Raw genomic sequence first — 13,650 nt, forward strand, 5'->3', positions numbered from 1 at the left:
AGAGAGAGAGAAACAAACAGCTGCCAATGGAGAAATCATTTAAAATAAACACAAACCAGGCACAAGATGCATGGCCTTCTCTGCACCCTACCCCACGAAAGCTAGCAGATTATCGATAAAGTGATGTTCATCCTTCAGGCAGCTCTTCCTGGCCATGACAATGGACTTTGCAATGAGCAAATCACCCACTGGGCTTGACTTCCTCATTAAATCTTAAAACTGCAGATGGAGCCAAGCCTTGAGATGGGAAAGGGGCATTATTCTGAACTAGCTGGTAGAATCTCCAGTGGGACTTGCAAACACTTTCCCATCTTGCAACACACACCCATCATTTGGCCAATGTCACTTCCTCCCCATTTGCAATTCTCCGAAAAGGTCTCTTGTCTTGAGCAAAATGAGATCAGTTGCCTGTGCTGATGTTTCTCCATTTCTTGGGTTGCCATGAGTTGACATTGTATCCTGAATGTTCTGCCAGGGAGCTTGATGGACTATTAGCTTAACACAGGGCTCATGGTGACCAGCCCTGGCAGATATGTACTGAAGCTTACAGAGCCACAGAGCTTCTTATACAAATATTTCAAAATGTCCCTTCTTCTCTCCTGCAGATAAATAGCAGTACAAATGAGTTGAGTTCAGGGCACATTGAAGGAGGGTGGAGTTGAAGGGACCTATTCTTTCTCAGTTCTGTATGAATCAGCTCGGCCTCTGGTTCGCCTCTGAAACTCCAGTTACACCCACCTAGCATGTGCATATGTGTGGGGTGAGGTACAGGTTAAATACATGATTTTTTTTTTCTTCATCTTTTAGAACAATCAAAGCACAGTGAGCAATCTCAGAGGAGTTGAATTCATTGCATTCATCATGGGACCTAAAAGAATTATTTTTTTTCCCCTCAAATAGTTTCTTGACTACCCACCAATTTCAACACATTTGCTTTGGCCTTCTTCCTGTGATATAATTTCTTCTTTTGTGAAACAGAAATTTCCCCCCTGCTCTTCTGGGACATGGGGGTGAGCATGAGAGATGGAGTGGTTGATCCCTGACAGCAAATTTCACTTGGGATGAAGTCCTGAGAAAGATGTACCCGTTCCATCTCTATTGAGTGGTCATAGCTTTGCCTCCGAATTGCCCTTTCTCTTTTTCTCTATCCTCTGCCCACCCCCTTTCCTTCTTTTCTTTTACCCTCAACCTTCCTTCCCACAGCCCTCCTTTTTCAACCTACTTGACACGCTAGGGTGTGCCACCTTAGCCCCTCCCCCCACACATACATCACAATGCTCTCTTATAAGAATGCCTCCTTTTGTGTCCCCGTCCTCCAATGAAAGGATATAGGAACTTTTTAGAATGCCATCGTGGTTCTCCCACCACATTCTCCCAATACTTTGTCAAAGATGACAGCAGAGTAGAGGCTTCTCTGTGACTGAGAACATCAACACATGTTTCTGTAGTCTCTGTCTTTGTTAAAAGGAAGGGGTGCAGAAGCCTGCGATGGAGTCTGTAGAGAAGCAGTCTACAAAGGGCACCTCGAAATGCCTCTCTTTGTCACAACTCCTTCCTAACCTGCTGGGCCCCAATGAAGATAGCACACACTTGTGTTATTCAAGATGGTACCTGTGTTTTGTTTTGTTTTGCTTGTTTGTTTAGTCTTTCAAGACTTGGCCTATCTGTATTTCTACTTCTGAGGTATTTGGGTGGGTTTTGGTTCTTTTCTTCTTTTCCTAAAGCAAACCTTTCCTGGAGCCCTCACTGCTGCCTGATGGGAATTCTGCCTTCCTTTCACTGGGTTGTGGGTTGTCTGAACACCCTCCCATACAGGCTAAGCCTTCTTCCTGAAGCCAGTGCCACACCCCAGTGTTTGTTATCCAATTCTAACATCCCAGTGAAGACTGTACATTGGGGCCTGGAAGTCTATTTGTGTGTTGAGGGGCAGTCAGTGGTAATGAAGGTGAGACACTGCAAACACAGACACAAGGGCAGGGAATCAGCAGAGAGCAACCCTCACTTTTCTAGCTACCCCCTTCTTCCCCTCTTACCAGCTGTGCCATCAGAAGAGAATCTTTAATTGGCTAAGGAAACTCACATGGGCATGGAATGGATAGTACATTTTGTTATAGCCAAAATTAGTTTCTTCTTTTTAAAAACAGTGTTTTTATTGATTATTATTTTTTATTAGATAATTTTTTATTTAGATGTCATATGATTTCTCCTTTCCCAGTTTCCCCTCCAAAAAAACCCAAAAAAACAAAAAACAAAAATCAACAAGAACAAACCCCTGTTCCCTCCCTCCTCCCCCTGCTCACCACCCCACCCTCTCCCGCTTACTGGCCTTGGCATTTCCCTACACTGGGGCACAGAACCTTCACAGGGCCAAGGGCCTCTCCTCCCGTTGATGACCGACTTGGCCATCCTTTACTATACACATGCTGCCAGAGTCATCAGTCCCACCATGTGTACTCCTTGGTTGGTGGTTTAGTCTCTGGGAGCTCTGAAGGTACTAGTTAGTTCATATTGTTGTTCGTCCTAAGGGGCTGCAAACCCTTTAGCTCCTTCGGTCCTTTCTTTAACTCCTTCATTGGGGACCCTGTACTCAGTTCAGTGGATGACTGTGAGCCTCTACTTCTGTTTATTGATTATTTAAGGATTCCATACAATGTCTTTTGAACATATTAGAGCCCAACTTTGTATACAGCCACCTTCCTACCCCCTCCTATTCCTTCCATTTTGAGACTTCTTCTATCTCTGCCCCCACATTAAATATAGTTTGTGTTGCCCAACTCATCTTGGGATTGGGGCCTGCCCTGGCACATGGTCTACTTACGAGTAGTTGCATCATTATAGAAACCCAACTCTCCCTCTCCAAGAAGCTATCAGATGACACTATCTCACAGCCAGCAGTGAGATGTCATGCCTATTTCGCCCGTCTATGCTGAGATTTTGTCTGACTGGAGTTTTCCCAAGTCTTGTAGATACTGTCACTGTCACTGTCACTGTGAATTTGTATGTGCAACTTTTCTGTTGTGTCTGAAAACCCTGCTTCCTTGATGTTATGGACCTCTTCTGGCTGTTACATTCTTTCCACCCTTCTCCCGAGAAGATCCCTGAAACTTGTGGGGAATAGAAAAGTTCTATTTGCAGCAATGTACCCCACAGTCTTTTATCCTCTGCACATTAAGAAGTTTCAGGGGATCTCTATGTTAATTGGCATCTACTGTAAGGAGAAACTTCTCTGCTGAGATTGAAAGATGTTCTGGTCTATGGGTATAGCAATAAGTCATTGGGAGTCATTTTAATACTGTCCACTTAGCAGAATCATAGCATTAATCTCTTCACTAGCTATTTGGCCACAGGTTCTTGGCCCCTTTAACAGTGCCAGACATAGGTTCCATCTCATCGAGGAGGTCTTAGATTTTAGCAGAAAGTGGTTACTTCCATAACCTCTGTACCACTATTGCACCAGTGGCTATATCTTGTCAGGCCCATAGTTGTTATAACTTGCAGGGTTCACAGCTAGGTGAGATTGGAGATTTTTCCTCCCTTGGCAATATGCTTGGAAACTTTTAGCACAGTGACCACTAGCCAGCAGGAATGAGACTACCAGGTGGGACCTAGCTTGATTTCTCCATGTTCTGTGACTCTGCTATGACATCATCAATAAGATCATACTACGAAGTTCTAGAAGGCAGCCAAGAGGATTGGTTATAACCTGTACTGCTTGGAGTGGAGGTGCCTATGTGACTGTATTAGTCAGTAGCACAAAAACAGAGAGCCTACTCCTGGTCCCGCTGATTGTATTTCCTAGCATGAGCTATCATCTAGTTGGAGTGTTGTCCCTCTGTTGGAAGGTAAATCCATTACAAAATTGTTTTCTTATCAAAATTATATGAATTGCATTCCCCAACAAGTGCCAAGGCAATTAGATTGCACAATGTCAAACCATATAAAGAGTGACATTTCTGTAAGCCAGGCTGCCTGGGTTTAACAATCTGAGGTAGTTGGTGACTCAGGCAAAATGTTTATGCTTTCTGGGACTGAGTCTTTCTGTTCCCAAAATCTCAACACTGTATATTCCCTAGCTTTGCTGTGAGAAGTGACTGTGTAAGAACTCAGATAAATAACTGCCTCACAAAGGATCCACTTAACACTGATACAGAACGGTTGAAGTCCTGCAGAGCTGCATGACCCTTCCAACCTTGATCTGAACGCTTTCTCCACATCCTGCAAACCTTGCCCCAATGCTCGGGAAGTCACATTGGGTAACATGCACCCATGTCAATAATTTTGCTTTGACTTTTTGCAAAATGTACTGTCAAGCCAACTAAGTTCATGAAAACAGTTGTTCGGGAGGTCTGTTTTCTTAGTTCCTAAATAATAGTTCTGCATTGCCCAGAGGAATGTTATTTACATTCAGAGATTGAAGGTTTGTGAAGAAATTTGCCAAAACAGAATCTGAAGCGTCAGCGAGTTTTTAGTCTGGTGCCCAGTTCTTGACTTCTCTTCAGCATTGCATAAAATCGGCTCCCGAGTCCTAACACAAATAACTGTGCATAAAAGCAACTTAAAACTGGTCACACTGCTGCTTCTGATCTGCTTCTTTATGAGGGCCAAGTGCCTCAGCTCTTACAGGGGAACAGAGGACCTTGTCTCTTGTTTTTATATTCTCCAAAGAGACTTAAATGTATATACTATAGAAAAGGAGACCTAGAAAAAAGCACTTGCTTAGAAGTGCCAGGAAGTTTATGCAGGCAGCATCATACTGGTATTGGGTAGATTGGTCCAACACAAACTGGTCTAAACTTAAGTGACAATTCAATTAATTAAATCATCCCTGGGTCACAGATGTACATCTAACCACTGGGACACTTTCCTTGCGTCCTGGTGGGCGGTTTTGTAAATATGGATCTATGTCTCTGAGAATAGCACACTCCCGTTTATTCGATGCTCCTGGAACATAATACTTCTGTGACCTCCAATATGTAGGTTTCATACAATGCATCTTGCCATTCAACTCAGTTTGGACACTGTCTACTTGGAGTTGGTACCAGGTCCTGCAGACTGCAGACTCAGTTCCCGGGACTGACCTCACATATTTCAGATGCCTCAAATTGTCTTGTTTGTGTTTCTGGCAGGCTGTGAACAGGGTTTCCACACCTCTGCTTTGTAACTTATGTGAATGGTCCACACAAGTCAGGAAGCAAAGACTATTTGAGATGCATAGGGAAGGGTCTCAGAGCCCCCATGCTCTTCTTCACACTCTGCCGGCACTGCCAAGACTTCTGCCACCAGAGATCCTCTAATCTCTCTCCATTTGAGTTTTCATGGAAACTTCATTAGAAAGCCAAGATGGTTAAGTAGCTGTCCACAGATTACCAACTTATCTTTAGCTCCTCCCTTATTCCCAGGTGGGAGATAGTACTAAATGTCCCCACATACACATTCATCTTGCCTGTCCCAGCCACATCCTGATGTTTTGTGGGGTGTGCCAGCTAACTCTCAGTTTTTGACATATAAAGCAACCACATATTCTTGAAGATTTTCCTGCCTTTAGAAGTTGTTCAGAAACCAAATATATATTTTACACTATCATTAAACAATGCTGTTGGATTTTCAACACGTTTTCTAGTTTATAAACATGACTAAATTTTTGCTTTCTTTCCATCTGTAGAACTTTTAGAGGTGAAAAGAAAAAAATAAATGGAACTCCTCCCTGTAAGACTTTCTGAAATTATTTCTCAGACAAACAATAATGATTTGTATAACTTGGTCTTTTGTAAGAATAGTAAGTAAAGACATAAGTCAGGGTAAATGTAAATGAATGCCCCAAGGTATATGGAATTATCAATTTACTTTCACTTCTCTGCACTTTTCTAGTAAATTTAATTTTTATTTGAGAGAGGGGGGATCTGGAACGTTCAGAAATGCTTAAAGAATATTTTCTTAAAGAACGTGTAATTCATTTTAAGCCAAAGTTTATAAGCACTGAGGGAAAGTTCTAGAATTCAAGGTCTGGGAATTGAGGGTAGTGGTAAACAGGTACTTAGAAAGTGCTTTGACTAAAAAGCACCAACTCCTTCCTTGGTCCCAAAGGTAACTGTGATCAGGAAAAAGCCTGACCTCCCCCTTTCATTTGTACCTGTCTCCATGAGCATCTTATTATCAGAGTACCTCCCTGACCCTATTCCAGATGCCCCAACCATATTTAAAGCTGTCTAGACATTGTCATATTCTTGCAGATACTTCAGATATGGGAACAATAGGGTTGATCAACCCTATGACTAAAGATAAAACTGCTACCAAACAGACATGAAGGCCATTGTCTGCTGTGGTGAAGTTGGACCCTGGAGCAGAAGTGACCACCTCATGAGAACCAGATTGCTCCTCTCAAATGATGACAATGACTACTTCAGACCATGCTGCAGAACCAGAGCTGAGTGAGGACCAACCAAAATACACCTGGATCAAACTGCCTAATTTTGCAGATCTCTTGCCCCTACCCTAATTCTTCCACTTTAACCTAAAATGTATGGCAGTGCCCTGACAGTCTTGGGGCTCCCTTGATCAGTTCCTCATTTCTCTTCCTTTCACAGCTACCTGTGTCTTTAACATGTTGGATGGCAGCTGTTCCCCAAGTCCCTTACATTAACACTATGTGAGCCCTGACCTTTGCTCTCAAACTTAAGCCAGAGGTGGACTTGGGCTGGGTTTGAAGGAGGAGACAGCCTGGGAGTTTGGTCATCCATTTTCTCCACTGTCATTTGCCGGAAGCCAGTGTTACTGCTGGATATATGGAGATTTTTGGGTCACATTACAGGGATTTATGTCCATTCTTTCTCACTGTCCTGTGAAGGGAGAAGAGAAGAACCTGCACAAAGTTTGTTGGGGTTAGTCATCTGTTTTTCTCATGACAGTGTGTAACTCTTGCATTAAAAAAAAAAAGTACCTATCAAGGACTGGAGGCCACTCGAAGATAGGCAAATGAAGAGAACTTGAGCCTTCTGCTTTTCCTTTTAGCTCCTGGAACACAACTCAGCCCTCACAACAAATGAATGATCTGTGACAATGGGAACAAAGACATTACACTCTCCATTGGCTTCTAGCTGTCTTGTATTTTTGCCCCACCCAGCCACATGTGGTAATTAGTCATGGGTTTTGGTTATTGCAGAAGTTTTTCTTAAAGTGTGGGTCAATTAACACATCCCTTTTGGTGAACCTATCTGAGAGTAATGGTTTCTTGATTAAATTTATTTCTTTTGACTTTGCATGATTCTGAACTCCTCCGTAAGCTCTTTGCAGGAGTCCAACAAGCAGAATGAGCACGCTTTAAAACTCGGAGGTCAGAAGGATTTGGCAATATTGGTATTTTCTTCTCTCAGCTTTCCCGGATTTTTGGCTTAGGCGTTTGTGCCCTTCATCTGCTCCTCATTAGAACACCATCGGCTCTTGTGTGAGAGTTCTCAGTGCCTTAGTCAGAACTAAGAATACCCTTTCCTCCGGACACCAGCCATGGACTTCCCAGAGCTCTGACAGAAAGGGAAGGAGCCAGGTTCCTGAGAGACTGACAGAACCCACTTTATGGGGTCATGGGAAAGACAAAGCCCAGGGCATTTGACAGGACACTAATTCAGATGACTGACTGACTCTCAAGAGGAGAACTAAGCAAGCTTCAGGCATTAGCTGCTTCTGAGGCATGTGAGTCATGCGGCACAAATCTGTCTGAGGGAAGCTGCCGGCACAGCATTAGTTCGAATTTGGAAAGGAAAAGCCCTTTCATCCCTTTTCTGAGTGTGTACATCCATTCATTCATTAATACACAAACGTGCTTTCATCATTAGTAAATGGTAAACTTCTATGTATACCAAGGAGTTGTTTTGAAATAAGCATCTTTGTGGTTTACTAGAATTGTGCACTCTTATTTTTATGTCCATACACCCTAGGTTGTGTAAAAATTTCAGGCAGGAAGCACTTGAGAGTGGAAAACATTTAAGAAGTTCCAGATGATGGAATAGAAGTTGATGACTTGACTTCTGGAGGCTGGAGACCCAAGATCAGAGTGTGGGTGCAACTAATTCTTCCTGAGGCACCTCTCCTTGGCTGAAGATGACATCCTCAATCTACATCATCACATGACCTTCCCTGCGTGTCTGTGTGCTAATGCCATCATCTTACACTCAATCAGTACTGACACTAATGTGCCCATTTTAATTTAATTATTTCCTTTAGACCTTGACTTGCTTGGCATGGTGGCTGACACCTTTTAGCCCACCACTAGGAGGCAAAGTCAGGACAATGGCTGTGAGTTGGAAGCCAGTCCAGTCTGCATTGTGAATTGCAGGTTAGTCAGGGCTTTCTAATGACACCTTGTCTCTAAAAACATTAGTCAATTTTTAAAATTAAAATAAAACTCACCTCCTAATATATTCTGAGTCCTAGGTATTAAACTCATCTTACGAATGAGGAAAACACTTGTAACAAAAGGTAGAGGAACTGGACAGCTCTTGTTTTTCCTTACCCACTTCAAGTCCTGTGGTTAAACTTTGGTTTTGCTTCTTGTTTTGTTGTTTTGTGGTGTGTGTGTGTGTGTGTGTGTGTGTGTCTGTGTATGAGTGATTGTGTGTTTATAAGCATCTGGAGGACAGAGGTTGACACTGGATTTCTTCTGATCTCCACCTTATATTTTCTGAGACTCGTTGGCCAGTGAGCTCCAGACACTCACTTGTCTCTGTCAGAAGAGCACCTACTGTGTCTAGAGTTTGGGTGATCCAGGCAGCTCCTCATGCTTGCACTTTACTGACTGAGCCATCTCCCATCCCCCATTGTTAGGTTTCATAGTTGAATATCAATCACTACCATGATATGAATGTGCCCCTTAAGTTTCAAGTATTGAAAACGTAATCTCCAAAGCTGCATATTAATAGTATTTGGAAATGAGACAAAATGCCTTTAGGATGACAATCAGTGTCAAATGAGCTCATCGGGGTGGGGCTCTGTGATAGTATCAGTGGCTCTATAAGGAGTGGAACACAGAGACCTGAGATTGCAACTGCGCACCTGCCTGGCATGAGTTTCCCTGGACCACGAGCCAGAGGATTCTGCCCAGTTAAGCTGTCTAGTCTTAAGCTTCCCAGACTTTAGAACCACCCTTTTACTCCTCACAAATCATCCACTCTGGATGTCTAGTTACAGCCAGAAGCAGACCGTGAGGACCATAAAGCCACTGACATCATGAGGACAACGCAAGCAAGCAGCTTTGTTCTCACGTACATAGAAGTCGCTTGGGGGGACTTGTTTGTTTCTATCCCCACAGCAGCGGTTGAGATGTCCTCCCTCACGCCTGTAGCACCACAAGCCCGTAATCCCTGTCGGGATGCCCACTGCTGGGTTTATCACTCGGTCATTCTTGATGAGGATATCTACAGTTTTCATAAGAAAACATGCAGAAGATTGTTGATGGACCTCTGGTGGCTTTTTAAATGAACTTGGGTCACTTCTCCTTTGGTGCATTTATTTTAAGTGCTCTACTAATGGGCTTATTTTTAGTATATCAGCATTTGCGTGGAAGACTCAGACATGGAATGTTATCCTTTGAATGTGCTGCTGAGTGGCGCTTGCTAGTCTTCACTGAAGAATCCATGCCCTGCCATCGTGACTGAAGTGAGCCTGCAGTCCAGATTTAAGCAGCGGAGGCTTGAGAAACCTCTCGTGGTGATGTGCTGTCTGGAACAGTTTATATAATTTAGACATTATCTGAACATTGCCAGCACTAAAGGAAATCAATGTTGCCACCAGAGACATTCTTGCCAGATTCCTGCCAGTCATTTCTGCTGGTATCATTCTATTCAAGGCTTATATTTCTTAACTGATCTTAGTAAATTTCTTTTTCTTAGGGAGAAGCCACGCATGTTTAAAAACATATCCCTGTAAACTTATTCTTAAAGGTTCTTTCCCTGTTTGAGGTCTGTTTCTCCCATTCTCAGTTTTTCATTTGTCTGCCTTCCACTTTTTCCTTCTTCTTTGATACCAGCCAAAGGCATCCATACGATGGTGGGCCATTCTTTTTCTGAAGTGACAGTGTTTACATTTATTAAAGTAGTTAGTTGTAAAGCTCTTGTAAGTCAGAGATGGTGAACTGTCAGCATGGGTAGAGACAAACCACAAGGCCAGTTCTCACCAGCTGAGGTCTAGGCATTTGACTGTGTGAAGCCTCATGGGGCTTCAGATGCTGACAGTCATACATAGCCACTACTCTGACATTATTCTATAAACAATGCACTACTGAATTTCAAATAGATTTAGTCTTCTAAATATAGGACCCATTAATAGGAAGCCATAAGTTTGTGCTAACGTATGTCCAATCTGAACATTTTTTTTCCTATCTGGACAGTTAAAAACAACTTGCTTATTTCCTCATCTTTTAAAATAAACCAGATCTTCTGGATACCACACAGACACCCCAATTCCGATATAATCTAGCCGTAACTACAAATCACATATCATCACTCCGTGTCATTTTCTGGAGGTAGTAAAAGTAGTGAACAAGGAAACAATTGCCTAAGGAGACCTTTAGGGACTTTGTTTCAACTACTAATGAAAAGAAAGGGATGGTGGTGGGTTCAGTGGGGAAAATTCTGATGGGGTGAGGTCAGATGACCATAATAGGAAGATGTGAAGATATACACATGGCCTCTCCCTAGAGAACGTCCTGTCCTGAAAGATTCATTCCACTTCCCCAGAACTCAGCTGCAGAGTCTTAGATCATGGCCTTTGTTATCAATGCCCTTGTGAGGCAGACACTGTTGGCAGCTGCGCGACTAGATACGTAAAACTCAAGCTTGCAAAATTCACTTCTCCTTCTGCCCACACTGAGTGTAGGAAAATCATCAGATCCCAGTTGTATCTTCCTCCTTAACTCCTGCTCCTGCTCGAGTTTGCTGGGCATCTGCAGTCCACAGCTGCTATAGCTGGCCCTCGATTCACTCCTGCCCACAGAACACAGCTCATGCTCCATGTCCATTCCTAATACCATGGCTTCATACATCCATCAAATCTACCCGTTACCAAGTTAATCTTCATTCTCTTCCATTTTGGTCATATACCCAAAGTTGGTTCAGGCATTTAACTTTTCTAAGCCTGAGTTTTCTCATCTTCCTTTGGGGATTTGGTACATGTTTGACAATAAAGTGATATTAAAGAATTTCATAGTGCTGGAGGTAACAGCCCAAGACCATCTCCTGGTGAGATCCGGGGAAAGGGTAGACTGCATGGTGTGTCTGGCAGCGGAGCCGTTTAGAAGGTTGCTTCATTGCATGTGGGTAGCAGAGAGCATAGAGAAACCCTGCTCATGATGGTTTCTAACACGGGAGGGGTTAAAAACACCCTAGATATGCGTTATTTGCAAATTGGACATAACCACAGTGGTAAGCTTGTAGGCATGGTGGGCCTTCTCTGACATCCCCACAAGCAGCTGTCCTATTTGGATTGAAGGTTCACAGGACCGGGCAAGGAAGGTTTATAGCCATCCATGAAAGCAGCAGCCTGCTTACTTCAACCTGAAGCACTTTATTTTCTATTTTCTGCTTTTTTAAATGGTAATCTGAATTAGTTAAAGTTCTCCATTATTATAAATATTCCAATGAATATTTTAGACAAGTCTTCATCAAATGTATGCGCTTTTATCAATAGGTTCAGAAAAATTGAGTCTCCAAGGTGAAACTATTTGAATATAAATTTTGTTAGATGATATAGTAAGTTATCCTGCATAAGACTCCACCAGTTCATTTTCCTTTTAGTTAAAGGTCAGTGTATTTGATTCTTTTTATTAGAAAAGAAAACATTTAATTAGGGCTTGTTTGCAGTTTCAGAGGCTTACTCAATTATAATTATGTCAGAGAACATGGCCGCATGCAGGCAAGCTTATTGCTGGAAAAGTAGCGTCCAGACCCACAGGCAAGAAGAAGAGAGAGCCACCGGGTGTGGTTTGGGATTTTGAAACCTCAAAGCTCACTCAAACAAGGCCATGCCTCCTAATCCTCCTCAAGTAGTGCCATGTCATTCTCTGATCACTGTGCATTTAAATATATAAGCCTATGGACACCATTCTCATTCAATGCACTACAAAGTGTTTACACACACACACACACACACACATATATATATATATATTATATACGTACATATACGTATATATACACATATACACATATATACACACATATATGTATGTATGTATATGTATATATATATATATATATATACATCCTAATATTACATCAGTGGGAGGAATGGCCCTTGGGCCTGAGGGTGTTCAATGCCCCAGAGTAGGGGAATGCCGAGGCAGGAAGATAGGAGTGGGTGGGTGGATGGAGGAGCACCTTCAAAGAAGCAGGAGGAAGGGGAATTGGACAGGAGTTTTCCAAAGGGGAAACATGGAAATGGGAAAACATTTGAAATGTAAATAAAGAAAAAAATCATATTCACAATTATACAAATTCATCAGGTTATATTTAGAAATATAAATATTTATTAGTGTGTTTGATTTTTAATTGTTATTACTTGTTACTATATAAATACCTTTTACACAAATGAATGGATTTCACAACACTTTCACACCTGTACACAGTGTACTTTATAGTCACTGCCACCTTCAGGAGCCTTCATTCAGATCTCCCAAAGTGAGGAAATGAGGTCACCTGAGATCTATCGAAAAACGAGGAAGTGTCCAAGCGATTCACGGAGTAGCTGAAAAGATGGGGTGGGGGAGGGAAGGGTTTGCACTGCCACGTTCTCAGTTGTCAGTTTAAGTTGCAGATAAAATATGAGGGGGTTTTGTCATCTCCTTTGCAGGGAAACCATGGCTTCCACCCCCAAACTGTGATGAACTCCAAGACAACCCTCTGCTGTATCTCGCCTGTAAATCATTGAACTTCAGACCTACGTGAAATTCCATCTCACACGTTTTTAATGAGTCAAAATAAATGCCATTATTGAACAGAAGCCAAAGATCACAAGAGGTTAGAAATGGAACAGGAACACTGCCCACGCTGTTTGTTTGGCTTCTGACGCAGCTTTCCTGTGAACAGTTCCTTAATGGGAGGGCAGGGATGGTCCTCCCTTGCCGGTGGGCATCTGCTGCTGATTATACAGCAGTCGGAATGGCTACACGGTGCCTAGGAAACTTGAGACGATAATGAGGACTCAGGCAAGTGAGAGGCTGAAACCACAAGAGGCAGAGATTCCCCCCGACCCGGGTAAGAGCTTTTCCCCCTAAAGACCTGCCATTTGCCCTTGAAAGTATGTTCAGAAAAAAAACCTATAATAAATCAAAATATCTTTCTATTTCTGCCTCTGTGTTGCATCCTCCTAAACCTTGAAATCCACCTTCTCCTTATTTCTTTTACTGAGTTGAAACATATGAATGGATGGCATACCCTCATAGAAAACTGTTGTTTGCAAAAGTCTGGACTAAAAATTTATACTCCAGCTTGGGAGTGAATTCGCTGCTGATTTTGATTCTCTATAACAGACTTGAAGGTATTAAGTAAATGCAGTATCGATATTGTTGTGTTTCCCACAGAATAATCATGGTTTCTAAAACCAAAGGGGGAAGGTCTGAGCAGAATGGAGGATAAATGACCGTCTAGCAAGTTTATTTCTATA

General features: G+C 42.5%; 2 long non-coding RNA genes across 2 annotated transcripts in view; both read left to right on the forward strand.

Annotated features, from left to right (window-relative positions):
* LOC116098304 overlaps nt 1-13,329 on the forward strand; it is a 22,456-nt gene extending 9,127 nt beyond the window's left edge. Inside the window, exon 2 of the long non-coding RNA XR_004121798.1 lies at nt 12,838-13,329. This is a non-coding gene — a long non-coding RNA (uncharacterized LOC116098304). The remainder of the gene's footprint in view (nt 1-12,837) is intronic.
* Nucleotides 3,680-7,083, forward strand: LOC116098305. Its single transcript, XR_004121799.1, has 2 exons — nt 3,680-3,842; nt 6,231-7,083. It is a non-coding gene; the product is annotated as an uncharacterized LOC116098305 (long non-coding RNA).
* Nucleotides 13,330-13,650: the final 321 nt, after the last annotated feature.

This window comes from Mastomys coucha, unplaced genomic scaffold, assembly GCF_008632895.1.
Source record: "Mastomys coucha isolate ucsf_1 unplaced genomic scaffold, UCSF_Mcou_1 pScaffold20, whole genome shotgun sequence".
Classification (NCBI taxonomy): domain Eukaryota; kingdom Metazoa; phylum Chordata; class Mammalia; order Rodentia; family Muridae; genus Mastomys; species Mastomys coucha.